The sequence below is a fragment of the Sylvia atricapilla genome, chromosome 26 (assembly GCF_009819655.1).
Source record: "Sylvia atricapilla isolate bSylAtr1 chromosome 26, bSylAtr1.pri, whole genome shotgun sequence".
In the NCBI taxonomy this organism is placed as follows: domain Eukaryota; kingdom Metazoa; phylum Chordata; class Aves; order Passeriformes; family Sylviidae; genus Sylvia; species Sylvia atricapilla.
This window is the reverse complement of record NC_089165.1, coordinates 3651929-3657055: the sequence shown is the minus strand read 5'-3', so window position 1 is coordinate 3657055 and position 5127 is coordinate 3651929.

Sequence of the window (5127 nt, the reverse complement as noted above, 5' to 3'; positions counted from 1 at the left end):
TTTGGGCTGGCTCACAGGATTCTGGAATGGTTTAGGTTTGGGTGACAGAATTCTGGATTTCTTTGGGCTGGTTTATGGAATTCTGGGTCAAGGAATTCCAGAATGGTTTGGGTCACAGAATTCTGTTCTGGAATGGTTTAGGTTTGGGTGACAGAATTCTGGATTTCTTTGGGCTGGTTTATGGAATTCTGGAATGGTTTGGGTCACAGAATTCTGTTCTGGAATAGTTTGAGTTTGGGTCACAGAATTCTGGATTTGTTTACGGAATTCTGGGTCAAGAAATTCTGCTCTGGAATGGTTTGGGCTGGTTTATGGAATTCTGGGTCACAGGATTTGGGTCAAGGACTGTTCTGGAATGGTTTGGGTCACAGAGTTCTGTTCTGGAATGGTTTAGGTTTGGGTGAAAGAATTCTGAATTTGTTTGGGTTGGGTGACAGGATTCTGGGTCAAGGAATTCTGGAATGGCTTGGGGTTGGTGACAGAATTCTGGATTTGTTTATGGAATTCTGGGTCAAGAAATTCTGCTCTGGAATGGTTTGGGTTGGCCCAAGGAATTCTGGAATGGTTTGGGCTGGTTTATGGAATGGTTTGGGGTTGGTTTATGGAACCCTGGAATGGTTTGGGGTTGGTTTATGGAATTCTGGATTTTTTGGGGCTGGTTTATGGAATTCTGGAATCATTTGGGTTGGTTTATGGGATTTTTTGCAGTTGGTTTATGGAATTCTGGATCTGTTTGGGCTGGTTTATGGAATTCTGGAATCATTTGGGTTGGTTCATGGGATTTTTTGCAGTTGGTTTATGGAATTCTGGATTTTTGAGGCTGGTTTCTGGAACCCTGGACTGGTTTGGGCTGGGAAGGAGCTCGAGGCCCCCTCACTCCAGCTCCAGGAGGAATTTGGGATCTCCTGAAGCACAACCTCCTGCCCCTCCTGCAACCCCACCCTTGGATGTGCTGCTGGAATTCTCCCCCGGGGAGACCTGGCTGGAAAATCCTGGGCTGGGAATTTCAGGCAGGGAAATCACGGAATTCCAGCTGGAATTCCAGCCCTCGGGGCTGTTTAATGGGCCAGGAACTCCCGGGATTTTGGGATCAGTGGATCCCACTCAGCTCCCTCCAGGTGCACTGGGACACTGGAGCCCACAGAGGAGAAATCCCAAAACTTTGGGATGAGTCACAAGCAGAGGAAGTTCGGAGTCCTGCATCCCACTCTGTGTTTACAACTCAAATCCCAAAAAATCTACAAAAAAAAAAATCCCCAAAAATCCAAAATAAATCCACCAAAAAATCTCCCAAAATCCAAAAAAGTCCCAAAAAAATCCTCCAAAATGCCCCCAAACTCCTCCAAATAACCCCCAAAATCCCAAAAAAATCCCCAAAGGGAAGAAATTTGGGCTGGTTCCCTGTGCTTGGAACCCCTCCTGGCCCCGACCCCACAGGGAAGGAGCTGATCAAAGGCCGGACATTTCATCCCCCTTTTAATTTCTGCTCCAGCCACAAACGCTCCCAAATATTTATCTCCCAGCTCTGATCCCGAAGGAGCTTTTTAAGTGGAGGGATCAAAGCTTTTGGAGGGGTTTTTGATGGTTCTGCTGCAGTTCCCCCTCGTGGTCTCTTTTTTTTTTATTTTTTAATAAAACCAGCGATTTTCCATCGGGGAAATGGGGAGAAAAGTCTCGGTTTTGGTGCTTTGGTGCCAATGAAAGGGAAGATCAAAGGGGCTGAGTTTCACCCTGCTCCTACAGAGGATGGCTGGAGGCAATTCCCGTCCAGCAGCTGCTGGAATTAGGATTCTCCTTTCCCAGAAAAGCCCTAAAAACTCCCAAAATCGCCCCAAAATCAGTTTCTGCTGAACCCCCCAAAACTCCCTGAAATTGCCCCAGAAACCTCCAAAATTTCCCCAGAACTGCCCCAAAAATCACTCCAGAACCTTTTATCTGCCCAGTTTCCTCCCTGCACATCTGGGCAGCTGTCGAGGCCCAGAACTCGGGAGAACGATAATAACAACAATAATAATAATAATAATAATAATAATGATGATGATGATGATGATAATTTTTAAAAGGTACAGCCCCAGATGAAGGCCCCCCAGCTGGGATCCCGGTGGGATTGGGGCTGGAGCTGCCCAGTGCCTTGTTCAGACAGAGATAACCTGGGAATGCCGGGGAGGGGACTGGTGTAACTGGGTGTGCGCTGAGCTAAGAGCACAGGAATCCCGTCTGTGTGTCTGTGTGTCTGTCTGTCTGTCTGTGTGTCCATCCGTCTGTGTGTCTGTCTGTCTGTGTGTGTGTCTGTGTGTCTGCCCGTCCGTCCATCTGTGTGTGTGTGTCTGTCTGTGTGTGTGTGTCTGTCCACCTGTCTGTCTGTGTGTCTGTCTGTTTGTGTGTATGTGTCTGTCTGTCCATTTGTCTCTCTGTCTATCCATCTGTGTGTGTGTCCGTTTGTCTCTATGTGTGTGTCCGCCTGTCTGTCTGTCCGTCTGTGTGTGTGTCTGTCTGTCCATTCGTCTGTCTGTGTGTCCAGTCTGTCTGTCCATCTGTGTGTGTCCGTCTGTGTTTGTCCATCTGTCTGTGTGTGTGTCCATCTGTCCGTGTGGGTGTCCATCTGTCTGTGTGGGTGTCCATCTGTGTGTCCATCTGTCCACCCGTCTCTGTGTATGTGTGTGTGTCCGTTTGTCTCTGTCTGTGTGTCCCTCTGTCTTGTCTGTCCGCCCGCCTGCCTGTGTGTCTGTCCATCTGCCTGTGTGTCCGTCTCTCTGTGTCTGTGTGTCCCTCTGTCTGTCTCTGTGTGTGTCCCTCTGTCTGTGTGTCCCTCTGTCTGTGTGTCCCTCTGTGTGTCCCGCAGGGAATGTCCCGGGCAGAAGGACACCGGGAGCTGCCCCCTGCTGACGGCACCGGGAGCTGGGCGGGAACCGGGAATTGTTGGGGTTTGGGTTAAGGTACCCAGGAACTGGGAATTTTGGGGTGGTTTTGGGGGTTGGGGTGTCCCAGGAGTTTGGTGGGAATTGGGAATTTTTTGGGGTGGCTTTTTGAGGTCGGAATCGTGCTGTCCCAGGAGTTTGGTGGGAATTGGGAATTTTTGGGGTGGTGTTTTTTTGGCGTTGGGGTTGTGGTGCAGAGCTCGGTCTGGGGTGAGAAATCCCTCCTCATCCTCCTCCCCTTCCTCATCCACTGAGAGCGCTTTAATTAGGGAATCTCCATGGAAATAATGATATTAAAGTGACTTATTATATATAATATACACCATATAATACATAATATATAATGTATAATATATAATGTATAATATGTAATTTATAATGCATTATATATAATGCATTATATATAATATGCAATACATTACATATATTATACATCATATATAATATATTATATGTAAAAGTTAAATAGAATCCCTAATACATATGTAATAATATATTTTATATATATAATTAAAGATATATACCGTTATAAGACAGTACTTTATAATATATACTATTTTTATCTTTTTATATTTTTTGTTATTTGCATTGTATAAAATTATTTGTTATTTTTATTGCAGATACTATTTTTATCTTTTTATCTTTTATTATTTAAATTATTATTATTATTATTATTATCATTATTATTATTATTGTGGAAACCAAAGCCCGACAGCCGCAGCTCCAGCGCGCCCTCTGCCGCCCGCACCGGGAACTGCAGGCAGGGAAATCCAGCAGGATTTTTATTATTATTATATTTTCCTCCCCCAAAAAATGGGATTTTAAGGGAATTTTCAGCCGAAATGCACCAAATCAGCCATTTGCACGTCCCCAAGCCTGGCTGGGACACTCGGGGGGCTCCGGAGTCACCTGGGTCTCAGCTCTTCATCCTCCTCCTCCTCACTCCGCTCCCGGAGCTGTGCGGCTCCTGCCCCCAATTCCCAAAGGCATTCCCGGCCCTCGGCTGCCCCACACAGCCCGGGGCTCCGGCAGGACCCAACAGCCCCGGGAACAACCCCACAGAGCCCCAGGGGACTTCAAACAACCCCAAAGAACACCAAAGAACCCCAAAGAACACCAAAGAACCTCAAACAACTCCAAAGAATCCCAAAGAACTTCAAACAACCGCAAAGAACACCAAAGAACACCAAAGAATCCCAAAGAACCTCAAACAACCCCAAACAACACCAAACCACCCCAAAGAACACCAAACTACCCCAAAGAACACCAAAAACCACCAAAAAACACCAAAGAATCCCAAAGAATCTCAAACAACCCCAAACTACCCCAAAGAACCAAACCTCAAACAACTCCAAACAGCCCCGAAGAACACCAAACGATCCCAAAGAACACCAGAGAACCTCAAACAACACCAAACAATCCTAAAGAACTGCAAACTACCCCAAAAAACACCAAACGATCCCAAAGAACCTCAAACAACCCCAAAGAATATCAAACAATCCCAAACGATCCCAAAGAACCTCAAACAACCCCAGAGAACCCCAAAGAACCTCAAATAAAGCTCCCACAGCCCCCAGGAGCCCCGTGACGGAGCTCCCCACCCACAGCAGCTCCCCAGAGCTCAGGGGAGGCAGAGATCTCCCTCGCTAATTAATGACGTCATTGCTGGCACATAATGAGGCCCCGTAACGAGCAGCACCCAGAGTCGGCACCTCTGCATCCAAACTCATCCCAAACCCATCCCAAATTCATTCCAAATCCATCCCAAACTCATCCCAAACTCTTCCCAAACTCATCTTAAATACATCCAAAATTTATTCCAAACCCACCCTTTCCAACCCATCCCAAACCCATCCCAAACCAATTCCAAATTCATTCCAAACTCATCCCAAACTCATCTTAAACACATCCCAAATTTATTCCAAACCCATCCATTCCAAACTTATTCCAAACCAATTCCAAATTCATCCCAAACTCATCTTAAACACATCCCAAATTTATTCCAAACCCACCCATCCCAAACCCATTCCAAACTTATTCCAAACCCATTCCAAATTCATCCCAAACTCATCCTAAACCAATTACAAACCCATCCCAAACTTTCCCATCCCAAACCTCTCATTCAGCCCGTTTTCCAGATAAAACGAGCCAATTAATTTCCAATTAACAGGAAATCAATCAATAACAAGCAGATCTCCAGGTCTTTGCT